The sequence below is a fragment of the Delphinapterus leucas genome, chromosome 21 (assembly GCF_059928025.1).
Source record: "Delphinapterus leucas isolate spDelLeu-1000000601 "Yukka" chromosome 21, BTC_Dleu_Yukka2, whole genome shotgun sequence".
Taxonomy (NCBI): Eukaryota; Metazoa; Chordata; class Mammalia; order Artiodactyla; family Monodontidae; genus Delphinapterus; species Delphinapterus leucas.
The window spans coordinates 11791624-11819252 of NC_143149.1; the positions used below are offsets into that span (position 1 = coordinate 11791624).

The following is a 27629-nucleotide window of genomic DNA, read 5'->3' on the forward strand; positions in this document are numbered from 1 at the left end:
TACTTCCTTCAATCTGTTTGAATGTCAATTCCTCAGAGATCCTGTCACTGAATTCTTACCAAAATGAACACCTCTCTTCACAAAAAATCATTTACAAAATAAAGGACTATCCCTCCTGGTGAAAATGATCGCCAGTACTCACCAGAACCCAAACAGATGGAAAATCCAGTGAAACCAAATATTTATCGAGGATGCTGACACAACATTCCAGAGTTCAGGGCTTCTTTCTCTTTCTAGAAAATGCATCATTTTGATGGTGAACTCTCTTTTAATGCAGTTGGCAACCTCATCAGTGTTGTAATCCAAAGGACAAATCTGATTAACTTGGGTCCCAATCAAGATAAATGTATCAAGAAATGCCTCTTTTGATAAACCCTGTAGATGAAATTAAGGACAATAAATTATATCCTTTAATTCTGCTTCTTCTAAAAGTCTCAAAAGCAAACTTCCTGCCTTTTCTCAGAGACTTCAGGGTTTTATGGATTTTGGTTGTTCTGGGCAGTACTGAGAATCTGCAGCCAAGAGACCCCTTCCTGCTCTTTATTTTTATTTGTAGGAGGATTTGTAATCTACCATCATTTTCTCAGGCTGTGGACATAAGTGTGACTCTACAGAAGTGTAAGTGTTTGTGCTGAATAAATATCTACCGAAGGAAAATATCTTTCGTTTTTACTACCAAGTGAGAAAAAGCTCATCCAGTGATAGGTCTCTTCAAGTCAGATCTAGCTCATGTCCTAAAAACTGTAAAACCCTACAATCCTCATAATATTAAGGATTTCCAGAATAAATGATCAATTTCAGGACTGATTTTATTATAGACAGAATTTAATTATTTTTATTGTGGTAAAATACACATAACATTTACCATCTTAGTCATTTTTAAGTGTATAGTTCAGTGGTGTTAAATACATTCATAATATTGTGCAACCATCACTGCCATCCATCTCCAACACCCTCTTCATCTTGTAAAACAGAAACTCTGTACCCATTAAACAACTACTCCCTATTCCCCCCTCCTCCTAATGCCTGGAAACCACCATTCTACTTTCTGTCTCTAAAGAGGATTTGTTTTGGGGGGTGGGGCTGTGCTGTGGGACTTGCAGGATCTCAGTTCCCCGACCAGGGATTGAACCCGGACCATGGCAGTGACAGCCTGAATTCTAACCACTAGACCACCAAGGAATTCTCATCTAAGTAGCATATTTTAAAAAACTGATATTAAAAAGGAAATTAAACACTTAAAAATCTTAAGACATTACTTTATAGAAGGATATTATTTCTGAAGGAAAATCAAGCAATATATTTTCATTTTAGATATAGGCATAAGAAATACTCGATCCCATAAGAAATTCTTTGTAATTTTCTTTTTTAAAATTATACTCTTCTGACAGTAAAAAAAAGGATTTAGTATGTATTACTTTTTATCAACTATTTGATTTTCATGTATTTCTGAGATGGTCTATGTCTTTTCAGCCCATTTACTGCAACATATTTGAGGTAAGTGATGATCTCCCTTTGCCACAAATCAATGTTTCATGTCAACTCAGAGCCAAGACCATAGCAGGGAGTGAAATCATACTGATGAATAAAGCAGAGAGATCACTTGTCCTTATGGAGTTAAAATACTAGCTTAGAACAGATTAAAGAAATAAGGAAAAAAAAGAAATAATGACAAGGATACTCTGTGAACATATACTAAAGTGTTTCATTTGTGGAGGTGGGGAAGCTCTCTAGAAATACACACATTATTTATGACACCTTAAAAATTCAGTTGGGCAAAAAGTTTGAGGCAGTTTTGCAGAAATGGAAATAGGTTCAGAAGTTTGTTTTTTCTTTCTGATTTAGGAACAAGTATAAAATCATGGACACATCATAGAATGTGTTGTACCCCAGGAAATGAGAACACATTGGAAGGCAGGTGAGTGACAGGAAGACCTGGAGAGGGTGTCAGGCAAGTAGATTTCAGGGCCCAAAGGCCACTGTAATTGGATTGGTCCTTCTTCTAAAGCTAATGGGAATTCACTGGAGAACTGAAAGCAAGAAAGTGACAGGAAAACTTGTGTTTGTAAATGAGCCTTTTGTTGAAGAATGGAGTTAAGTAATTCAGAAAGGTTTAATGAGTTTTAAGAACTGGATGATGTTTGTCTGGCACAGGGTGTGGGTAATGAAATTATGGTGGGGGAGGTGGAAGGATATGAAAGAAAAAGAAAAGGAAACATAAACAAAACAATTTTTTGTTGTTTCTCAGATATTGTTGGGCACCAATTACAAGTCAGACTTAGTGCTACGGGCTGGGCATACAGTAAAGCAAAACAATGACATGATTATTGCCTCCACTTAATGCATTTACAATTTAATAAACATAAATATTAAGTTACAATATGGTGTTTCTATATAAACCTAAAGACAGGTTACCAGAGAACTAAACTTATTATCAGAAGGAAATAGAAGTAGGAAGTATCCTAGAAATCAGTGCACTGGGTGCTTGAATCAGAGCCAAGAAAAGAGAGAAAAGGAGAGGAAATTCAAAAATAGCATCAAAGAGCTGAAACTGTGTTGATTCTCAGAAGATACGATTTTAAACAAAAAAAGGAATTGGGGAATCCATTTTAACTATCATACCTAATATTTTTTAAAGAGAACAAATCCAATCTTAATATACTGAAATCAATATTTCCTGTTTAGTAACAATAATTTAAAAACTAAGTAAACACACAAAAGCTAGTCTCTATGTACAACAGCAAAATATTATGACTCTCACTTGAGATAAATTTGCAAACCCATGTAAAGAAATTTTAAAACTTTTTGAGGACATAAATACGACATGAATAAAGCCTGCCAAACCAAATTCTTAGACTAGAGGACATGGTGACAAAAAAACTCTCAATAACTGCAGAAATTTGGTACAACTCAGATTTAGAAGTCATAATCAGAATCTAAAAAAGAATGTATATATGTACATGTATAACTGAACCACTTTGCTGTACATCTGAAACACAACATTGTAAAACAAGTATACACCACCCCCAAATTCATATGTGATATTTCACATAAAAAATGAGAATTATCCTAAAAGTCAATTTTGTCTCAATTTTGATTTGGGATGAGGATACAGCCAAAATAATTGTGAAAAGGGAAAAAAAAAATAGAGACAGGTCAAATTACACCTGAACCTATATTATGTGAAACTTTAAAATAATTCAAATTAAATAGTTGAAACAAACAATATATTATGACTAAATGAACATAATATTTTATACTATGAAATAGGTGACACCTTGCAAAGGAAAGAAAAAAAAGCAAAGGACATGAAGGAAGGATTCTGGTTTCACTTCATCAATGTTATCAGACCAGAGTGTGCACATATGTGTGTGTGTATAATTAAACTATAAACTATAAAATATAAGCAGAAAATAAGTAGAAAAATTCATTTTACATATACATGTCTATAAAAAGCAACAATCATTCAGTCTCTTAATTAGTAAAATGGAAATTAAAAAGAGTTGTCATTTTATCCAAATCTATAACCATATATATATGTATATATAAAAAATATATATATATATATATATAAAATGAAGAGCTTAACTGGTGGTGCAGTGGTTAAGAATCCGCCTGCCAATGCAGGGGACACGGGTTTGAGCCCTGGTCCGGGAAGATCCCACATGCCGCGGAGCAACTAAGCCCGTGCACTACAACTACTGAGCCTGCGTCTAGAGCCCATAAGCCACAACTACTGAGCCTCCGTGCCGCAACTACTGAAGCCCGTGCTCCTAGAGCCTGTGCTCCGCAATAAGAGAAGCCACCGCAATGAGAAGCCCGCTCAGTGCAACAAAGAGTAACCCCCGCTCGCCGCAACTAGAGAAAGCCCGCACACAGCAATGAAGACCCAACGCAGCCAAAAATAAATTAAAAAATAAATACATTTAAAATGAATCCTGGTTAACTCCTGGTTAACCTCAGGAGTTGATGATGGATGTGGATTTCTTGTTGTGTATTATGTGTGTACGGGGAATCGTGCCAGGATCTATTACAAAATGAAACGTACCATCTCTTGGCCCAGCAATGAAACCCCAAATACCCAAAGAGAAGGAACCCTCAAATATCTGTAGAAAAGTCAATTCTTTACAAATCCATGAACACCAAAGTCTCCCTGGAACGGATGTGATGTGAACAGTGTTAAAATCCTCTATTAAACATTTGGGTTGATTCTATTTTTAAACAATTACGGAATAAAATATACTACATTATGTGGATGAAATGCCACCTTAATTTGTCATGGCTAAGTTTCTAATCTCTCCCTTCTATTGCAAATCATTAATATTTTGAGGCCAAATACACAGATTCACTTTGTTAAGCTTCAGATATATTACAAAATCAGGTAGAACAAATTTCCTCTTCTCCATGATTTTTTAGGTATTCCTAACATTAATTCAGTACTAATGTGTGCAGTTTCTTTAATCTTGGTCTATAGTACATCCAGATCTGGTCACTATGCAATCCCTACTGGCAAATCTTACTGACACTATGGTGCCCAGTCCTTGTCTCTAATCAATGTCTGGGCATGCAGCATTTCTCATAACGATCCCCCAAATGGAGCCACTTCACAAGTTCCATGTCACTGGTTGACAGTGAGATAGAATTGGTCTGGAGATAGGAGAGGCCATCAGTGAGTGAGGAAATGTGTTAGGCAGGATATCTGAGAGTCAAATTTTAGCACATCCTAAAAGCAGCACTTCAGGAAGGAGAGGACAGAACAATCAACAGATAATATGACCTTTTCCAGATAAAGATTTATTCCTGACTCATCTTTTTTTTTTTTTTTTTTGCGGTACGCGGGCCTCTCACTGTTGTGGCCTCTCCCGTTGCGGAGCACAGGCTCCGGACGCGCAGGCTCAGCGGCCATGGCTCACGGGCCCAGCCGCTCCGCGGCATGTGGGATCTTCCCGGACCAGGGCACGAGCCCGTGTCCCCTGCATCGGCAGGCGGACTCTCAACCACTGCGCCACCAGGGAAGCCCTTGACTCATCTTCTTCCTCCTCCGAGTGTCTCTCTCAGGCAAGATGTCACTCCTGAGTGTTGAGAATGTGCCATTCAGGTCTTCAAATAACTTATCCCCTTCCTGGCCACAACCACATATGTAGGGAGAAATTCAACATTTGGAAAAAATAGTCCTCTGCTGTCTGCTGAACTATCAGGGAGCAGGGACGATAAACTCCTACATGGAGACCAACAGCTAAGTTTCTCTGCCCTTTACTCTATACACCCTTCTACGCTGTAAAGCCCACACATCACATGGCAGATATGGGAATGTGAGTTGGTGTGACCCTACCTTTCAAGTCACCATCCTCACAGTGTCTTCTAGTACCTGCTGAGCACAGGATCCCCAAGTAAGGATGGGCAGAGGTCTCCTTTTCTCCTGTTCCTGAGCTTCCCAGGCTCTCTTCCATTCCTTAACATCCAAACTGCATTGCCCTTTCTCCTCCAGCCCCTTTCCCAGAGCCAAGTGTCATCTCCTCATTGGAGAAATAACTTTGCTCTGTGCTTAGTTTAAAAACTCTTGGTCTTTCCCTACCAGCTGCCTTTGTACTATGTGTGTGTGTTTGGGGGCAGGAAGAGATGTGAACAGGAGAGAGTAACCATTACTGGCCTCACAGGCATGGGGTGGTCTGGACTGGATAGTGGCAAGGCTTACCATTCTCACCCCTGCCCCTAAAGATTCCAGATCATATTTAATTCTCCCGAGCAAGAGCAAGTTCTCTGTCATGTTTTTAATCATACTGATTAAAATCATTTAATTTCTCTTTTCCATAATAAATATCAAAATATACATTTCCATGAATATATCAAAAAATATAACATTAAGAACACTTAATTATCGGCATTGGAAAACACAAAAGTTCAGCTGTGGAAATAGCTCTGAATAATGTATTCAACATGAACAAATGAGGTCTGTGAGAACAAAGTTCTAGAACCATCCAGCCTATCATTCAATATTTGCAAAACAAACAAAAAAACAAAGGGCATTTGAAAAGAGCATATACTTAGCTGGAAACTAGCTCACAGACCAATAAATTAAAAAGTGGTCTCCTTGTTCTGTCTCATCTTCCCCCGCCCTCTCGACATAAACAGGGGTGGAACAAAGATGCTCTAACCAGAAGGGCACACTTTCCCGTGAGACATCGGGAATGTGGACACACGTTGGTCGGTATCGCCAGCGGATAGGATTTGGGACAGAAGGACACGGGGTGTCACTTCACAGGACTGATCCCCTGCCCCCAGCCCGGCGCTCTAGGGCCTTTCTGAAGCGGTGACCGCGAAGGGCAGAGAGCGGCACGGCCAGGCCGCAGGAGGCCCAGGATGGGCAGGTGGTCTCAGGAGAACACTGGGGTCTGTGGAGTCCCAGGGCCGCGGGAGGGCGCGGCGTCCTGGGCTGCCCCGAGGGGCCGATGCGGGGCGCGAAGGGCGAGAGTCCACGTCGCGAGTGGGGACCTGACACGGCGCGGGTCGGGCCGGGAAAAGGTGAAGAGACCGAAGGCAGAAAGGCCTGACGGGGACGGCCTCGGAGCGATTTTGACCGGAAACGGACGCGGACTCGGACCCGGCAGCCGAGCGCCCGGCATCCCGAGTCTCAGGGCGACGCGGGCCGGAGGGGCGAGAACGGGGACCCCCAGAACCTGCGTGTGAAGGATGCGGTCGGGAAGGGGGCTGTGGAGCGCGGCTCCGATTCTCAGAGCCGAGGGGCCCACTCACCCGAGGGGACCTTCGCTCCCGAAATCCGCTTCCGCGTCGGCAGGAAATTACGCAAGTGGGGCGGGGCCTTAGTCAGGGAGAGGCGGGGCGGAGCAGCGTGGGCGTGGGCGAGGCCTGAGCCTTCCCGCCCAGCTCCCGGCCGTTTCCGGGTCAGCCCCTACCCCGGCCGGACACACCTCCATCCTCAGCGTTTGTGTGCGTTTGGTTCGGCTGGTGTCCGGCGAGGCGGGCTGCTTCCTCGGGGCTTCAAGTTAAGTGTTTCGGACAACTCTAGGTACGAGCTTAGAGCTGTGAGCCCTTTCGTGGTAAATGCTGGGATGTTTCCCTGTTAACATGTTGAAAACGGTTTAGGTCGACATCCCTTTTCGCGCCTGGAGACTCGTGTCCTGCGAGTGCCCGGGGCGCGACTCGGCCTCGGGCGGGGACCTCGCTGGGTCCAAGTGGGCCGTGGTGGGATCCCGAACAACGTCTGTGGTTCCTGCTCTTGGAATGGGTTATTCAGTTTAGCAAGGGCTGGAATTGTCTGTGCTGGCGATGGAAACCAGAGCGACCATGATTTCCATTTCTGCTCCCGGTTCACCAGAGACGCCGCCCTGGGCTCAGTATCGGGGACTTCATGGGGCCAAGCGTGGATGGCATCACATAATTTGTTGTTAATTTCTAAATATTTTCCCATTTTCCTTATCTATATTCCCACAGCTATGCGAAAGAATGTTAGTGTTAAAGAAAAAACTTCAGTAATACTTGTTAAAGCTGATGAAATAAATTTATATTTTAAGGCGGGACAAGAAAAAAATTAAACATAAAATTTTCTGTGTTTGGACCTCCTCCCTCCATAACGTGCTGTGTGCATATGCATTACGTGTTAACCAGAGCTCCTCAAAGATGGGGGTGCCTGCTCAATCATAAAGATCAATTTTTTTTTTCTTTCTTCTTAAGCTAGCAATGTAACTTCTTAAAACAATAATGTTCTTTCCCAGCCCTTTAGGGGGTAATGACTTGCAGCTCGCTTTGTATGGGCTTACCTGGATTATGTATCCTTGGTGAACTTTCTGTAAAATATCAGTATGTCATTTTGATGTATGATCGTTTGTCTCAAAAATGTACTTGACTATGTCCTAGAGTTCTAACAGTCAGAGCTTTCTGAGAATCTGCTTCCCGACTTATAATCCTCAGTTTGGTTCAAATAAAAATTCCCTTTTTTCTTCCTAATTCAATTAACTATCAAGTTTTCTTCTTAACTTGACAGTTAATTGAATGTTCCTCGACAAAGCATCATAAGGAAGATTTTATTCTGGGGGTGGGCTATCTCCCCAATTGGTATAGGAACCACTGCAGTGGGATTTTGTATTGGGTGAGAGAGATTGGGCTGAACTCCAAATACAGGATGAAGTGGGAATTTATAGCCAATGAGCAGGGTGGGGGGGGGTCAGTGGATAGAAAATTACTAAGAGGAAGCATCATGGGTAAGGGAAATTCTGGCTAAACTGATGAGCAGGTTTCTTTCAGAAGACACTCCATGGTGATCAGACATCACCTGTGGAATAGTAGAGAATGAGGAACCTGAGCAGGTATCGAGGGTGGTGGATTCTCGTTGAACTGAGTTAGCAGCATTCTTGCTAAAACTGGATTTTACAAGGAAGTGCATAGATGGGCATAAGAGAAGCTTTAGGAGCCTAAAGTTTGGTCAAGCAAAGAATGTTTGTCTTCAACCCAATCAAAAAATGACAGAAGACCTAAATAGATATTTCTCCAAAGAAGACATACAGATGGCCAAGAGGCACATGAAAAGCTGCTCAACATCACTAATCATTAGAGAAATGCAAATCAAAGCTACAATGAGGTATCACCTCACACCAGTTAGAATGGGCATCATCAGAAAATCTACAGACAACAAATGCTGGAGAGGGTGTGGAGAAAAGGGAACCTTCTTGTACTGTTGGTGGGAATGTAAATTGATACAGCCACTATGGAGAACAGCATGGAGGTTCCTTAACAATCTAAAAATAGAATTACCATACGACTCTGCAATCCCACCACTGGGCATATATCCAGAGAAAACAATAATTCAAAAAGACACATGCACCCCAATGTTCATTGCAGCACTATTTACAATAGCCAGGTCATGGAAGCAACCTAAATGCCCATCAACAGACAAATGGATAAAGAAGATGTGGTACATATATACAATGGAATATTAGCCATAAAAAGGAACGAAATTGGGTCATTTGTAGAGACGTGGATGGACCTAGTGACTGTCATACAGAGTGAAGTAAGTCAGAAAGAGAAAAACAAATATCGTATATTAACACATATATGTGGAATCGAGAAGAATGGTACAGAACTGGTTTGCAAAGCAGAAATTGAGACACAGATGTAGAGAACAAATGTATGGATACCAAGGGGCGAAAGCGACTGGGGTGGTGGGTGGGATGAATTGGGAGATTGGGATTGACATATATACACTAATACATATAAAATAAATAATAGAAAAAGAATGTTTTAAGTTAATATCTATTTATTTTGGAAAATTTGAAGTTCACGCTGGCTAGAATTTGGCAAGATCAGATCCCAACTATTCACGCTACAGAGATTTTTCCAAAAGAAGACACGCTTCTGATTTTCCCAGAACTGTGAAAGGAAAATCAAAATGGAGTCAGTATTGCTGAGAGAGTTCTCTAAAATGCAGCCAGGAGACCATTAAGGAAGTGTGACCTAATGCATCTCTCAGCCTGGATGGAATCTGACTTTTTGACCTGATGAAGTCATCCAGAACATCTGCCAGAAACTCATGACAGCCTATCTACGTATTGCACCCTTACCCTAAAACAACTTGTGATTCCCAAGGACAAATAATTTCTGACTCTCATCAGCATTAATTACAATTCTCACCAGGCAAGTTTTAACAACTTTGTGGCTTTTTGTCTTTATAAGCCCCTGACTCTTGCTGTTCTCCTGAACACTCCTCTGGGGTTACCAAGTCTGTGTCTCCTGAATTGCAATTCTTAAGACCCCCCAAAATAAACTCTTTTGTTGTTTGCAGCCTCCTGCATTATTTTTTGGTTGATAGAACAAATACCGTCTTCTCCAAGTTTAACATTTATTTCATATTAACATGTGAACCAAAATCAATTTAAATTTTGGAAGATATCTTTTTCTTAGGCAGTAGAACTGGAACTACCCTGGGTTTCATATAGAGGAGGGGGAGCAGCTCTGCTCACTGCTCCTCCAGGTCTCTAGGGCTGAGTTCATGTCCCCCGAGCTCAGCTTACCCCTCTAATTGCATTGAAGAGCTCTTTCTGTAAATGCCTCTGTACCTAAAACTAGAGCTCAAGAATTCCCAGGTTTAAGCAGTCATGAGCAGTTTCTCTTTTTCTCAGCATTCCCTCTTCTGCTGCCCGGGTAGTCTTTTCCCATAATATGCACAGATGCATGTCCCCAAACCTAGGAGGTGGGAATCTCAGGCTATATAATATGGGAAAGGGGAGATACAGGGAGCTTGGAGGACTGGTAGTTAATCCCTGGACCCTAAGTGAGACACCTCTACGCATCCCCTGATCACTTTCTGAGTGTCACTTAGTTGGACAGAGGTCTTGGGACAGTTCTGTGGATCCCAGGTAGCCTCATGCCCTTAAGTCTCTTAGGGTATTTCCCATAGAGGTTGGTGCTTACTTCACTTTACAAGCCATACATTGAATTTAGAAAAAAAAAAGTCTTTTCTTCAGAAGGAGACTGCCTAAGTAAGCAGATTCCTATAGAATGAGATAAAGTCCAGGAGGGCAAAGTTAGGAATGAAAAGGTTCCAGTAAAAAGGCTATGTGTGGACAAGACAGTAAAGCAGACCAGCATGTGTCCCATAAAGGAAATGCTGGTGCGTCTCTTCAAGGAAAGTATGAGTAACACTGAAATGACCCCGCTGGCCATACCTGATGAGATTTGAGCCATGTTAAGAACTGGTCCTTATCTTGTCAGCCATGCTTTCACAGTTTCACTCATAAGGATCCCTGGTGCACTTGTCAAACATGCAGAGTCCTGGTGTCCATCACTGACTAGAGAGGAAGGGCCACTGATTAATTCTCATTTCCACATTCTGCAGGGGATTAATAACCTTTGAGAACTGTGGCTGGTGTTTCTCAAGCCTCACAAATGCACGTGTGGTGTGCATGCAGTTTTTCCCACACCAATGACCGATACTCTGACACCAACTGGATGTCCTACCTTATTCTTTGGGCTGGAAAAAAATCTCTGGGTTTTGGCAAACGCATAGTGGTGTGTGTCAGTAAAGAACTGCATGGAATACTTCTACCCCAACCCCACCCCATGAACTGATTACCATCTGTGTAGTTTTGCCTTTTCCAGAATGTTGTGTAAATTGGTCGCACTGTGTAGGCTCTTCAGAGTGGATTCTTTCACTTGGCAATGCATACATAAAATTCATCCATGTCTTTGCGTGGGTTGATGGTCCATTCCTTGCTATTGCTGCATAGTACTCAACTGCATGGATAAGGATGAAAAATAATTTTCCCTATACCTTTCTAGGTTCTTGGCTTAGGCCCTCCTGTAATAAGTGAGAAAAAACAGAAGTTTAATAGCATGTATACTTCTTGTATACTTGGAGATGCCCAGGAAAACTGAGTCACTCTCTGAAATGGCCCAAGCCATCACCTTAAGTGCCATCTTCAGCTAAAAACAGAAGAAAGATGTTGGGGGAAGGGGGTACCCAGTTAAGGAAGGTTATTAGGCAAAGCACAAGGTGAGGCCCCAAAGTGGGGTCTGAACCCACCACCCACCCAGGGTGACTGCCCACACTCAACAGGTTCCACATGTCCCCTCTGAGGGGACCAGCTCACAGAGCCTCCTCTTAGGGGGATTCACTTTGCAAAACCTTCCCTTCAGCAGATTCACATTACAAAACCTTTTAACAGGATTCGTCTCACAATCCTTTTTTTTTGGCAGGGCAGTCACGTGGGAGGCTTGTCACCCTGAAGTGGGTTCAGTCTCACGTCACCAGGCCAGCTTTCCTGGGTCACACTCACCACCTGCTTGTCCACTCCCAGCTTAGGCCCAGAAATGCCCCCTCTGTCCCCACCCCACGGCTCCACCTGGGCACCCACTCCTATCCTGCCTGGTCCTTCCCTTCCGTGTCCCCTGCAGGGTCACCAGGAGCTTCCACCTGCCCCAGGCAGGCTGTCTGTTCTGTCCTGGGGAGGCCTCTGTGGTGTCAGGTGGAAGAAACAAGAGGTACCCGTGGGGCTTCCCTCATGCAGCACAGTGGCCAGCACCCGTCTACTGACCTCATCGCTCTGATGGGCCCAGGCAGGGGCTCAGGGGGTCCGCAGTAGCTCTTTGTTCTCATCTCACCCCAGCACCACCCACGCGGGAGTTGCTAAGCAGCTGTGCTGCCTGCAAAGAGAGGACGCTCATTCACATGCCCCTCCCAGCCCATGGGGCTTTCGTGGGCAGGCCCTTCCCAGAATATGGAGCTCACCTGGGCAGGCACGCTGGCAGGGCTCAGCGCACAGAAACCGTGCCCATAGCCCTTGTTGCAGAGCACCCCCAGCCTGAGCACCTCAGAGCAGGATCTGAACTAACAAACAGCAGCTCCTGGACAGGTCTGTGATCCTGGGCTTCACTCTGCGGCCTCCCTCTACCGGGTCTTCCAGAGGCTTCCACTGCAGCCGGGGCACCAGGCCTCTGTCTCCACCCACCACCCCTCCTCTCCCTGACTTCCAGATTCCTCTTGTGTGGAGAGGGTCTTCTTGAAGTTGTTTCCTACTCATGGGCCAGTTAAAATGATTAGAAAACAAGCCAGAGCTGCAGCCCCTTGTGTATCCTGACTCTCAGGACCCTACACCTGTTACTCGGACCTGGCTGGTACAGCAAGGCCAATTTTCTGTAACTATGAGCCCCTGATGGGCGAGGATTGGTTGGCCTGGGAAGCCTGACCCCGCCAGCCAGCCAGCCCTTCCCAGGTGTGCCTGGGTTGAGGTCAATATAACCACCCCGCCCACCCCTCCAGGCAGCAAGATTTCCTGTACCTGTGCCTGACACCATACTTCCTGCTCCATCAGCAGCCGCGGGACTGGGCTGGTGGGAGGGAGTGAGCGGCCACGGCCTTGTGGGTGTCCCGGCCTAAGTGGGGCTCTGCTGGACTGTCTATAGGAGTTGCCAGGCTGCCACCTGCTAAGGTAGAAGGTGTGTCACCCATACATGCTGTTGAAAGTTCTCCCCAGGCAGAGGTGAGGAAGCAAGAAAAAAAGAAGTAGGAGCCAGGACAGGAGGGATAACTCAGGTAGGTAAATGGAAAGCTTTCCGAAGAGCATCTGGGCCAGGACCATCCCACATGGCCTGCAGGAGCCAATTCAGCAAGCGTGCTGTCCCTGGTGTGGCTCCAAGCCCTTTCCTCCAGCCTGTAAGGTCCTTGCACGTATTTAGGTTTGCTTCCCTGGGAAGGGTGGATATAGCTCAGGAGCAGCTGGCCTGGGGTTCAGCTAATGTTTACTCAGAGACGCCTCCGCAGGGCCCACGAGCTTTCCAATGAGGACCCTCCTTGTGGGGACTGCTGGCTGCATGTGAGAAAATTCCCCACCTCCGACCATCTTCAGAATTATTCATCGGTGTAGTAAGTGTCCTGATTGGGTTTTATCTGTGTAACTGGCGGGTTCTTAATTAGCAACGTGAATGGTGACATTAAATAGCCTCAATCAGGGTTGAGATACCTTCCCCATTTACAGGTGTAAGGACATGGGCAGGCCGTGGGCAGCCGGCACCCTTAGGGATGGACTTCCGACTGACCCCTCAACATTCTGGTGTCCAGCCACTGCTTTAGAATTTCTGGGGGCCCAATGCTGACTCTAAGGGTTCTGCAATCCAGCCTCTGTCTGCCTTTAGTGAGACCCACACTTCCAGAATCCTACCGAGCAGGGTCTGTGTGACTGTTCTGTGGCTTCTGTAACAAATGACCACAAGCTGGGTGGTTTAAATCAATGGGAATTCATCCTCCCCCAGTCCTGGAGACGAGACATCTGAGATCAAGGTGTTGTAGGGATGAAGTCCCTCCAGAGGCTCCAGGATAGGGTTCTTCCTGCCTTTTCCAGTCTGTGGGTTCCAGGCGTCCCCAGGCTTGCAGCTGCATCCCTCCCATCACTGCCTCCATCTTCACGTGGCTTCTCCTCTGTGTCTGTCTCTCCTCTTTTGTCTCTTATAAGGACTTTGTCAATTGGATTGAGGGCTACCCTAACCCAAGATGACCTCACCTCGAGATCCTTAACTACATCTACAAAGACCGTTTTTCCCAGAAATGGTCCTGTTCATGTGTTCTTGGGGGCCACCATCTTTTGGGGCCACCATTCAACCCGTTATCTGTGTATAAAATAACCCACATTTTAGGAGATTACTAAGGTCCCGTATAGACTGGCACAGACAGCAGCCATGTGGGTGGGGGTCTGGGGAGAATGAGAACCCTGGCATCACCTGGAAAGGATCAAGGCCTGGTTTCATCAGAAGGTGAGCTCTTCCACCACAGGGCCCGTGAAAGCAGCCACTCCATCCTGTCCGTGGAAAGGGACCTAGTGCCAAGTGCAGAAGTGGTTACCTTGCAAAGCTGGCTCTTCTGGGATTTCATGATCAATAGGTTACAATCATGTAACCAATAACTATGGGCTTGGAGGAATTGCTTTCTGGCACGTGATGATGGCACTGTCACTTTAGGCTCATCAAGCCTAGAATGGGAATGTTTGAAGGAGAAGCGTTCCGGAGATTGCGAAACTTTGTTGTCAAGGAAACCAAGCAGTTTTGTCAAGGTTGTCAAGGAACCTTCCCCTTTAAGCCAAAGGCAGAGCTCGGGGAGCTGAGCTCCAGGGATGTTTTAAAGGGGCTGCTCTGAAGCACCATTACAAGAGTGGTGGCCTCAGCCTGGGCTATGGTTTGAGAAAAGTGTGATCAAATTAAGCCTTACTTTCTGTGACAGTGGGGGAGGGTTTCGTAAAGCACTTCGGCTTTTAGGACAAATGTTTGTTACTGGAACAAAGTGTCCCCTCCAAAATGGGCTGAAGCTCAAGGTGTCTCTGTCCCCTTCATGTGAAAGTCCAGGGCAGGCGGGTGCCAGGGCCCAGGATGTGTCCACCTTGTTTCTCCTCCTTGCTTCCAGGTGAGGGGTCCAACCAGCAGGGTGGGGTGACCATATGGGCACCATGCCCTCCGTCCTAGGATGCAGGCTGGCCAAGGCCCTCACCACCTCCACCCCTTCCCCTTGGTAACATGAGACACAGTGCCACAGATATTTTGGTGGTCCCAGCTGCAAAGGGTGGGATCGCTGGGAGGTGCAGGGTAGCCGGGAGCAAGAAAAATGAAAACAGGCTCACCTGTGGCAGAGTTGCCAGGACGCTAACCCACAGTCCCTGTGGGCTAATGAAATGTGATTACACATCAGCATAAGCTCTTCGATGCTTTGTGGTTCTGGAAATCCTATAGGAGGTGGTTCACAGCAGGTGAAGCTAATGCCCTCAGTGGAGGTGGTGAAGCCAAAGGTCTGCAGTTCAGACTGAAGGTGCCAATGTGGGTGTATATACAGGACAAAACCGTCTCGTGTGAGTGTAGTTCAGGCACGTTTAATGTGAATGTAGTCGTGTTATGCCTAAGGTCTTGTATCTTGTGTCTATCTTCAGGGACCCCCCTCCTCAGTTCCTGAGGCTCCTGTAACTCACATACAGGGGGAATGGAGAGTGGGCTCTGTCCAGTCTGAGCCCTGAGTTATCCTGCGTGTGAGTCTGCTCGGGGCTGCCATAACAAACACCACAGACAGGGCAGCTAAAACAACAGACATCTCCCAGTCTTGGATGCTGTCTGAGATCAAGGTGTTTCTCCTGAGGACTCTCTCCTTGGCGTGTAGACAGCCATCTTCTCCCCAGGTCCGCACATGGTCTCCCCCTGTGCCAATCTGTGTCCTAATCTCTTCTTGTAGGACATCAGTCCTATTGGACTAGGATCCACCATAGTGACTGCATTTTACTTTGATCACTTCTTTAAAAACTCCATCTCGAAATACAGCCACATCCTGGGGTTCTGGGGGTTAGGGATTCAGCATGTGAATTTGGGGGGACGCGACTGAGCCCACACCATCCTGCTTAGGAACTAACGTGCGCCTCGGTCCCTCCTTTCCTCAAGTCCCACGGGGGTGATGTGATGGCCGAGGGAGAGACCACTCCTACAGTGATTGTGTCCCAGCTGGGGAAGCCTTCTCTGCTGCCTTTGATCAGGCAGCGGCAGTGCCAGCTCCCTCTTGAGGTGAGCAGTTCTGGGTCTGTCCCGGAAAGGCCCCATAGGGTCCTGCTCGGTTACACCAGGTGTCTGGGGCTCAGCAACCAGGGGAGGTGGGGAGCAGCAGGATCACAGTCCGCTGAGGGACCTGTTAGCCTCCAAGGTCTCCTGACCTGCTGAGGTGCTCAGTGTCAGGGAACCTAGGAACCGACAGTCTAGCGGGGATGCCGGGGACTCTCAGGGCCATGGGGGATGCCTCCCCCACCAGACACTCCAGCATATGAGGGAGAACCTTCGGGGGATCACAGAAGGGAGAGAGTCAAGGTCTTGTTTGTGCTTCAGAAAGACCACATTGGGGTGGGATGTGAGATGCACCGTGGGGTGGGGAGCTTTGTCAGGGCCTGATGGAGAAATCAGGCACAAGATCGGGCTTGGGCCAGGGCTGTGGGTATAGAGGGGAATTAGTGTGGGGACTGGCCACAGACTCTGGAGGAGTTGCTGACAGTCACTGGGGCACAAGGAAGGGGGAGACTGGGAAACCCCAGTGTTATTGAACCAAACTTGGGTCTGCTTGCCCCAGTGAAGTAAAGCCAACCTACTGATACCGGTTGTGGTGAAGGAAGGTGCAGCTTTAATTGTAAAAACACCAATACAAGGAGGACAGGTGGCTTGTGCTCTAAAACCCCGAATTCCCTGAGGGATTTCAGTAAAGCATTTTAAAGGCCAGTTTAAGGAGGTGGGTCACAAGGTATGTGATCAGCTGGTGCACAATTCTCTGGCTGATGGTGAGGTAACAGGGCATTTAACGCTCTAAATTCTTAGGCACCAGAAGCTCTGGGGATACCTGTTCATGATCATCAGGTAGTTAATTTCTTCCGCTTGGTGGTGGTTTTAGCATCTGTAAAACAACTCAGGAAGCGTGTATCAGGTACTGTTATCCAGGTACTTCAGAGAGGAGCTACAGCAGAGCATGTGGGGGAGGGGTCTGTCCTGGGAAGGCCCCATAGGGTCCTGCTCGGTTACACCCGGTGCCTGGGCTCGGCAACCTGGGAAGCTGGGGCTGCTCCTGGGTGTGGGGAGCTGCAGGATCACAGTCCTCTGAGGGACCTGTTAGCCCCCAAGGTGAGATGGGGATGTGGTGGCTGGACAGAGGCGTCTGGCCTGGAAGAGGGGTCCGGGCTGGAAATGTCACTGGAATCATCGCAGGGAGGGAGAGGAAAGGCCAATGGGGGCATGTAGGTCACAGCAGACCACGTGCAGGTGACTGCGGTCCTGTTGGAAGCAACTCAGAGCCAAAAAGGAGTGGCCATCAGGGGCTCAGCTTCATTCTCTTGTTCCTTTGCTTATCTGTAACTTCCCACTCCCACGGTGAGGAGCCTGGCTCCCACCATCTGCCATTTATCAATTCATTTCTCCTCTTCAGGTTACATGTGCAGAGGTTTCATAATTGTTAGCTACTACACTCTGGAAAGAACTTCATAAAATAAAGCCCACTGTTTATGTATGGTCCATTTTGCCTTTAGTCTACAGATTCTGTTCATTTCCAAAGGTAACTTAGGTCAGCACCTTATACCCCATCCCCTACAGTGAGTTTTTTTCCATGCATTTCTAATGCAGTTAGATGCTGTCGCATTGTGTGTTTCACCCTGTGGCACTCTTACACCCTAAATAACTAAATTTGAATAGATTATGATTAACCCTTTGGGCTATACAAGTCTGTGGGCTTAGACAAATGCATAGTGCCATGTATCCATCCTAAAGTATCACTTCAAACCAGTGAAGTGATCTGCTTATCATCTATGTAGCTTTGCTTTCCCCAGAATGTCATCAAGGGGGTCATACTGTGTGCAGCCTCCTCAGACTGGACACTTTCACTTAGCAGCGTATACTGAAGATTTATCCATGTCTTTCCATAGGTTGATGGTGCATTCCCTTCTGCGGTTGAGTAGTATTCCATTGCACATGTATGGGAGAAAAAACAATTTTCACTCTGCCCTTCTGGGTTCTTGGTTGAGACTCCCCCCACCCTTAATAAAAGACAGATTACTAGAAGAAAAACAGAAGTTTGATAACATGTATACCTTCTGAATACAGGGGAGATACCAAGGAAAACTGAGTCACTCCCTGAAATGACCAAAGCCATCACCTTAAATACCATCTTCAGCTAAAAGCAGAAGAAAGATTTTGGGGAAGGGGGGAAGCCAGTTATGGCAGGTTATCATGCAAAGCACAGTAAACAAGGATATGATTGTTTGCAGATTTAAGTCAGGACTTCTCCACTGATGATGAGAATTACTTGAGATTTAATTATCCTTCTATTTCTGGTGCAAAGAGGGACATACCCTTACAAATGGAGATTTCTCTGTTGTAAATGTCCTTCACAAAAGGGCAATCTCAGTTTTCTGAGATTCTTTGTGTTTTTTTGTTTTTGTTTGTTTGTTTTTAAAGCAGAACAAAATCATTCTTATGCCAGAGAGGTGTATTTTAGGGTGGCATATTCTACTCGCCTTGACATGGGTGTACCCCAATTTGCTTATGCATTCATCTATTGAAGGACATTCTGATTTCTTCAAGTTTTTAGCCATTATGAGTAGAGCTGCTGTGCATAATTGCATCCTTGTTTGCATTTTGACATAGATTTTCAAAGCAGTTGCCTAAATACTGGAAGTACAATTGTTGGATCCCAAGGTAAGACTTGTTTAGCTCTGGAAAAAGCTGCCAAACTGTCTTACAGAGTGGCTGTACATGCATTCCCCCAGTAAGCAGAGAGAGTTCCTGTTGTTCCTCACCTTCTAGCAATTGGTATTGTCATATTTTTGGAGTTTAGCAGTCCTAATAGGCGTGGTTTGATATATCATCATTTTAATTTGTAATTCCCTTACGGTATATTATGTTGAGCATGTTTTTGTATGACTTTTACTATCTGTATATCTTTTTTTTGGCTGGGTGTCTATTCAGATCCTTACCCATATTTTATGGGGTTGTTTTAGAGGTCTTTCTATATTTTGAGTCCAAATCCTTTATCAGATACAAGTTTTGCGAATATTTTTCTCCCAGTTTGTGGTTTGTCTTTTGATTTTCGGAATAAGGTCTTTCAGCCTAGAAATATTTAATTTTATAAAGTCCACAATATTACTTTTTTCTTTTGTGAATTGGCTTTTTGGGTTGTGTGTTAAAACTCAAAGCTCATAATCTACAGACCAAACCCAAGGCCATGTAGGCTTTCTATGTTTATCTCTATAATTTTGATAGTTTTGCATTTTAAGTGCCTGTTAATAAATCGGAGTGAATTTGGTCTCTACATTCTTCATTTCATTCCCTACCGTTTCAAGTTAATTGTTCATTAACTATTTTGGATATTCGGTTCGAATTTCCAGTTTAATGGATTCAGCAGAACTGCTCTCAGGGGGCGGGGTCTCCACTGAATGGTGAGGGAGGCTTGGTCTGCACGTTCCCATTGGCTGATAGGGAACGTGAGCCCGCCTCCCTGACCCTCTGCGGGAACGCGTCCTGCCGGCTGACTTGGCTCCGTGCATGCAACACTTGGGGCTGAGTCCATGCTGACGGCCTGGGCTTCAGGACCACTTGGGGTTGAGTCCACACCTACGGGAGCCCGGTCTCCTCAGGACCTGCTGGGGCTTCAGCTTCAGGACAACATGGGCCGAGTCCACGCTGACAGGAGCCTGGTCTCCTCAGGACCTGCCGGGAGGTGATGCCGCTGAGGGGAAAGGTGAGGAAAAGTGGGGAGAAGGTTCCTGGGCGTTGCTGACCGCTGAGGGGGTCTGTCTTCAGAGGACCCAGGAGGCGAAGGGCTTGATGTGGCTGTGGGTTTTTAGTTTTTGTGTGTGGTATAAGATGGTGTCCAGGGTTGTTCTTTGGTGTGTGGCCTCCAGTTTTCCCAGCACCATTTATTGAGAGGACTGTCTTTTCCCCGGTGTATGTTCTTGGCTCCTTTCCTGTGAATTAACTGATCACATACCTGTAGGTTTATTTCTGGGCTCTCTGTTCTGTTCCTCTGGTCTGTGTGTCTGTTTCTGGGCCAATTCCACACTTTTTTGGGACTGGAGCTTTGTAATGAAGTGTGAAGTCAGGGAGCGAGATGCCTCTAGCTTGTTCTCCTTTCTCAGCGTCAGTTTGGCTCTTCTGGGTCCTTTGTGGCTCCACACAAATGTTAAGATGGTTTGTTTTGTTTCTGTGAAATGTCATTGAAATTTTGGTAGTGATTGTGTGAATGTGTACGTTGCTTTAGGTAGAATGGACATTTTAATAATATTTTCACCCATGAGCATGGGATACGTTTCCATTTTTTTGTGTCTGTTCAGTTTCTTTCATCAATGTGTTAGAGTTTTCAGGGTGCAAGTCTTAGGTTAAACTTATTCCTAGTTTTTTGGGGGGATGCAATTGTAAATGGAATTGTTTTCTTAATTTCTCTTTCTGATTGTTTATTATTAGTGTATAGAATCACAAATGATCCTGCAGTTTTACTGAATTCATTTTTTTAGTTCTGACAGTCTTTTGGTGGTTTTATGTGGAAAACTAGAATTCAGAAATCCCACTGTTTCAACCACCTCCAGGTCATCCACAGTACCCAAGACATAGTGGCTACTAATATACTCTTCCCACAGTGTCTCTTAATACCATGTGGACTCCTACAAGCGCGATTCACATCACCACTGTGGTTGAATTTGGTCTGGGTAGCAATGTTTGATGTCATCTCTGATTTTCTGGCATGGTATTTACATGGTTGTATTGAAAAGTAATTTATTTTTTAGTAAATTTCAAATGTTTAAACTTTAAATAGCAGTACAAAGTTTTCTACCTTCACACCAAATACTGCAATATGTTTTACCCTAAACAGGGCCACTCTCCCAGGGAACCAGCACATAACCCCAAAATGAGGGATACTTATGGTTTACCCATTATAATTCTATCCACAGGACCACTTCAGCTTTCACCAGCTGCCCCAACTTTGTGGAAATGTCTTTTTCCATTCTCATCCAGTTTTGTTTTTCTGGAACCATCACTGGGGCTTTCCCTCATTTAAAAATCCTTCATGGATTTAAAGTGTACAAGATGAGTATGATCTGGGTGCCTTTTTCTGTATGACTTCTTTCACTTGGGATGTTTTCAGTGTTTATCCATGTTGTAACATTTATCCTTTTTTTTCATTGTGATTAAAAACACGTAATGGGGCTTCCCTGGTGGTGCAGTGGTTGGGTGTCCGCCTGCCGATGCAGGGGGCGCGGGTTCGTGCCCCGGTCCGGGAGGATCCTACGTGCCGTGGAGCGGCTGGGCCCGTGAGCCATGGCCGCTGAGCCTGCGCGTCCGGAGCCTGTGCTCCGCAACGAGAGAGGCCGCAGCAGTGAGAGGCCTGCGTACCGCAAAAAAAAAAAAAAAAAACACACACACACACACACACAAAAAAAACCACATAATGTTTGTAATCTAAATCATTTAAAGTATATAGTTAACTACATTTGCATTGTTGTAAAAACATCCTCACCATCCATCTCCAGTACATTTTCATTTTCCCGAAGTGAAACTGTCACCGTTAAACACTAACTCCCCTCAACCTCTGGCAACCTTATTCTACTTTGTCTTTGAATTTGACTTATCTGGATACCTCATACAAGTGAAATCATAGAACGTTTGTCCTTTTGTGTCTGGCTTGTTTCACTTAGCATAATGACTTCAAGGTTCATCCACCTTGTAGCCTGTGTGAGAGTTACCTTAGTTTTAAAGGTGGAATTGTATTCCATTGTGTATATACTACATTATGTTTAGCCATTCATCTGCTGAAGGACACTTACTTGTGTTGCTTCCACTTTTTGGCTATTGTGAATAATGTTGCTATGAATATGGGGTACAGATATCTGTTCCAGTCCTTGCTTTCTAATATTTTGGGTGTATACCCTGGAGCGGAATTGAGGGATCCTAACATTAAATCTACATTTAAGTTTTTGAGGAGCTCCCCTACTGTCTTCCACAGCTGCTTCACCATTTTACTTTATCCCTTTATATGGCAGAATAATGCATCTTATGGATCTACCCTATTTTGCTTATCCATTCACCCGTTGGTGGACATTTTAATTGTTCTTACCTTGGGCTATTGTGAACAGTGCTGCTTCGAATATTGGTGTAAAGTTTTTATTTGAACGCCTGTTTTCAAGTGTTTGGGTATATATCTAGGAGTGGAGTTGTTGAGACATTTGATAATTACATTTTTATATTTTTGAGAAAATGCCAAAGTTTTGTACACGTAGATTGTACCATTTTACATTTCCACAAGTAAAGTTTAAGAGTTCCAGTTTCTCTATATTGTTTCCATCATTTGTTATTTTTATTTATTTTTAACATACCCTTTCACATACCCTAGAATGGTTATCACTTTGTGGTTTTAATTTGCATTTCCATCATGACTGCTGATGTGTGACATCTTTTCATGAGCTTGAGACCATTTGTATGCCTTCCCTGGAGAACAGTCCATGCAAGTCCTTTATCATTGGGTTGGTCTTTTGTTGACTGGTAAAAGTTCTTGATATATTCTGGATAAAGACTCTTATCAGATATATAATGTGCCAATATTTTCTTCCATTCTGTGGGTTGTCTTTTTACTTTATGAATAGCCTCTTTTGGCGTACAAAGGTTTATAATTTTGAGGAACTCCAGTTTACTGATTTTTTTCCCTTTCATTGCTTGAGCTTTAGTGTCAGATCCAAGAAACTATTGCTAAATACAAGGTCATGAATCCCTTGGTTCATTCAAGAGGACATATGTCATCCCTCGGTATCCACTGGGCTAGGGTTTAGGTCTGGGGTTTGAGTCAGTGTCAGGGTTTAGGGGTCAGGGGTAAGGGTTGGAGAGTCAGGGTAGAGGGTCTGGAGTTGGGGTGTTAGGGTTAGAAGTTAGGATTCTTTAGGGTTAGGGTTAGGTTTAAGCATAACTGGCCCCCATTGCCCCTCCCTTCTCCTCTCTGAGGTCTCCAGGATGGATAGGATTTGCCCAGGGTCACACATGAGTCAGGGAGTTGAGCTGGACCACTGTTTTTCTACCCCCCATTCCTGGGCTCTGAGAGAAGAATGAAATGTCTGTACTGTCTCCGAGGGTTTCACATTGAACTCGATGTCAGTCACGGGTTGTGGAGGGTGTCAGGAGTCATGCCTGGTTCCTTCCTGCCCTCCCATCTGGGAAAGGTGCTGCTGGCCCTGCTCTGCCTGGGCAGCCCCAGTGCCAGCAGAGTGCTCAGACAGGAGGGCAGTCAGTGGACATGTGTGGATTAATGCAGGACTGGGTGTAGCAACCTGCCAGCCCCCTGCCTACTTGAGGGCTGGTGGGGCCCTCCTGGGACTGCAGGCATCCTTTGTCCCATCTGAGTGGGTATCAATAGACAATCAAGTCTCAGGCAGGACAGTCCTTGACCTCTGACCATTCAGGCAGGCATCTGTGGTCCTCTAGCTCAGTTCAGCCTGGGCCCTGTCAAGACCACATGGACAATTAGTGAGCTGACCATGCTGCTGATCAATGGAACAGCTACCTGGGCACTGTAGACATTCTTTTGAGATGTTTCAACTACCAACATCCATGTGGCTGAGAAAAGGACCTCCTCTTCACAGCCTTCACAGCCTCATAGACTGCCAAGAGAGGTAATAACCCTCTAAATATTTGAGTGTGTCCCTGACACAACAACCATACAGCACACCATGGCCCTGCAATCCTTTGTCCTTTCAGTTGTTAGAAATTTTGACATTCATATTCATTAGGAATCAAAGTTATGGGAGTAACTGGGCCTCCCAATGGGAGGTTCACACTGAGACTGCATTGTCTTGGAGAGCCATATGCATCCACGTGGCCTCTGGAAAACCTGCCAATTATGGGTTCCATGGCATGGAATAATTCTTGAGCCTCCCATTACCTCATTGCACAAGAGTTTCCTTACCACCCTAGCATTTGGTTTCTTCCCTTAGTATAGGAGACAGAAGAAACTGGAAAAGGACCAGTATTGTTTTTCAGGGATGGGTAATTAATATGGCCAGGGAGATGGCATAACTCAAGGGCTCCCACCTCTCAGGGGCAGGAATGAGGTCTATGTGTCTTCTGAGGGCACGTGGGTTGTTCTGGGCCAGCCTCTGAGATGTGAGGACCTGATGTCCAAGGCAGGAGACTTGAGTTTACCAACAATGATCCTGCCTTTTCAGCAAGTGAAAAAACTTCTTGCAGTCTTGAGAGGACAGTAAGAGCACTGGATGAGTAGCTGCAGCCCCTGACCCTAAGTGAACCCCTTTCTTCCTTTTGTGTCAGATTCTGTGCTGTGCAGTGAGCTGTCATTGACATAGAATCTGCTGCTTTCCCCCAACCAGCATCTGTTCTCATGCCCAAGTCTAGTGCCTCCATTTTCCTTTGGGAATTACATCTCACCTGCTTCCAGTTCAAATAGTTCCAGAAGGATGACCCCATGTTCCACCCAGCTCGAAGATGGGTTTACAGCCCACATCTAGCCAGTCCCATTTTCCATCTTCTGGTTCCTGTGCTGGGTCAAGGATGAGAATGAAACCCAAGCCAGGCCAAAGGTATTCAAAACCATGACTTTTCTTAGAACCCAAGAAAAAGAGAAACTTTTTCTCGGAAAAAGGATGGTGAGTGGTTGTCAGCCTAGAATTGCTGTTGGCCCAAGGGCAGTGAGGGAGACCGTGCCTGTGAATGGGGTCCCCCAAAGGCACTGAACAGGACAAAGCTTTGGAGAGAAGTAAGGTCACACTGAGAGAGTGTGAGACACTGAACCTGCCAGGTCCAAATCCATTCTTAAACTTGCCACTTGCAAGTATTAATTTATTTCTACCCTTACAATAAATACTAATTTATTTTACTTCAGTAAGTGTGTCCAGTTGCTGGGAATAGAAGAAGTCCTAGTTGACACATCTGGATCAATAATCTCCGATCCTTCCTCAGATGTCCTCCCTGGGTAGGCGTGGCTGGGGGAGATGAAAACACTGGGTGGGGTCATACACGAGGGGAGCTGCCAAACAGCTCTGTCCCTGTTCCTTCCCTGTCCTCGGAGAAGGAAACCCTGGAACAGTGATAACCAGTATGGGGAAGAGGTTCCTCAGTGGTTAATTGGTCTTTTTCTATTTTCCTTAATTTAGGGTCCATTTTGGTAATGTGTTTTCACAAAGAAATCACCCGTTTCCTCTAGATTTCCAGTTTGTTTACAATAGGTTTCTCTTATTTGACTTTTAATGTTTCCAGTCTAATTTCCTACAGAATCATCACAAATAATGAAAAAACATTGATACTTTATTATTAACTGAAGTCCCTATACATGTTCCCTTTGTTATACCTTTCCTTGTTACAGGGTCTCAAAGGACATGGGGTCATCATGCCTGTTTAGTCTCTTCTGGGCCTTGACAGTTTCTCAGACTCTCCTTGTTTCCATGACCTTGACAGTGTGGAGGAGGACTGGTCAGGTTTTGTGTAAACTGCCCTGCACTGGGATTTGCTTGGTGTTTTTGTTGTAATTAGACTTGGCTTTGAAAAAGCAGATCACAGAGGTAAAGTGCTTCCTCTTCACTATATATTGAGAGAACAGGCTCTTAAAGGAACTTCTCACTTATATTCTTAACTTTGGTCACCAGGCTGAGGTGGTGTTTGTGAAGTTTTCCCGCAGTGAGGTTAATTTTTTCCCATGTCCATCCTGTGTGTCTTATTTAGGAGGAAGTCATAATGCAGAAGCCACACTTGAGGGGAGAGGGGTTGGCTTCACATCCTTGATGGACAGCTGAGTGTCTATATAAATTGTTTAGAAGCTTTCTGCATAGGAGATTTCTATTTAACATCATTCATCAAAAACTATGTAACTTATTTTTACCAGTTTGGACACATGAGTAATTATTGTAAACTTTTGGTCATAAGCCGGCACTACATTATTAGACTGTTTAGTTCATTCTTGCTTTGGCTATTGAGAGCTTTTTCCGTTTGCTCCTGTTTTCATTTTACATAATTTTTCTTTTGCGGGTTTTTAAAATTTTTGGTACTTCTTTACTTTCTGATATTTTAAGATTATCCTGCTTCATATATTTACTCTCTCAGTCCTAGCATCAGCCCTTTCTTCAGAGAGCCCTTGTTCCCTTTATTAGAGACTGGTATTAAAAGCTTACATGTGGGAGCTAAATATGCTCAGCTGACAGTGCATGGAAATATATCCATGTATCCCAGCCTATGCATATACACATAATTATGAAGATTTCCATGTGGAGCTATGTGTATCTCTATTAGGCTAAAGATACTTTATACTGATGTCTCCAACCTGATCTGTTATGACATGGATATTGTAACCTTCTCCCTTTGTTTGTCTGTGACTTCCCACTCCAGTGGGAAGAAATCTGGCTTCCACCATTTGTCATTAACTTCAGTGTTTGTTGCATTCGATTACTGATATAGTAGTTTCAGTACTGTTAGCTACTGCTCCCCATGGGAAAGAACTTACAGGGTCCACTGTGTATGTACAGTGTATTTTGTCTTTGGCCTACAGAGTATGCTCATTTCCAAAGTTAACTTAGGTCAGTCCATTGTGTCCCACCACCAACAGTGAGTTTTTTTCATACCTTTCTAAATCAGTTAGATTGTTTGTTACATTCTGTATGCCAGTCTTTGACACTCCCATATCCTAAGTAACTAAATTTGAATAGATTATAATTTACTTGTTGGGTTGTAAAAAATCAGTGGGTGTAGACAAATGCATAGTGACAGTTATTCACCACTAAAGTATCACACGGACCTTTTCAACCACATATTCCATAAACTGTTTACCATGTCTGTTTTGCCTTTTCTGGAATGTCATATAAATGAGGTCATACAGTGTATAGCACTTCAGACTGGATTCTTTCACTTAGCGATATAAGTGTTAAATTCATCTATTTTTTTTGCACGGTTGATTATTCATTCCTTTATATCTCTGAATACTATTGCATTGCATGTATATGAGAGGAAAAATAATTTTCCCTCTGCCCTTCTATGTTCTTCATTGAGATACCCCTTGTAATGAAAGGGAGATGAACTGGAGAAAAACAATCAGAAGTTTAATATATACCATGCATACCTCCTGTATACTTGAAAGATACCCAGGAAAACTTAGTCTGGCCCAAGCCATTACCTTAAAGGCTACCTTCAGCTAAGAACCGAAGAAAGATGTTAGGGAATGGAGGAAGCCATTTAAGGGAGGTTATTAGGCAAAGCACAGTAAACAAGGGTATGGTTGTTACGTGTATTTACATCCAGACCTATTTCATTGACAAGCTTTTTTTTTTTTTAATATATTTTATTTGGCTCTGCCAGGTATTAGTTGTGGCATGTGGGATCTAGTTCCCTGACCAGGGATCGAACCCAGGCCCCCTGCATTGGGAGTGTGGAGTCTTAACCACTGGACCACCAGGGAAGTCCCGACAAGTTTTTCTTGATATTTAGTCATCATTCAATTCCTGGTCCAGAGAGGGACATACCCTTACAAATGGAGATATCCTTAATAAATGTAAATTTACCTCATAAAAGGGCATTTTCTACTTGGTTTTCAAAGATTCTCCTGGGTCTGCTGTTCTTTTAAATTAATCTGTCTAAAATAATCCTTC

The 27629-nt window shown here is 44.6% G+C and overlaps 1 protein-coding gene across 24 annotated transcripts in view; it reads right to left on the reverse strand.

The window, feature by feature from the left end:
* LOC111173381 (zinc finger protein 596) overlaps positions 1-6842 on the reverse strand; it is a 29841-nt gene extending 22999 nt beyond the window's left edge. For 19 of the 24 annotated variants that reach the window (XR_016391104.1, XR_016391103.1, XR_016391102.1 and 16 more), the window contains exon 1: positions 143-6746. The gene's annotated coding sequence lies outside the window, so the exon portion shown is untranslated. The other 5 variants (XR_016391090.1, XR_016391088.1, XR_016391087.1 and 2 more) reach the window with 5 other exon arrangements.
* Between the last annotated feature and the right edge of the window lie 20787 nt (positions 6843-27629).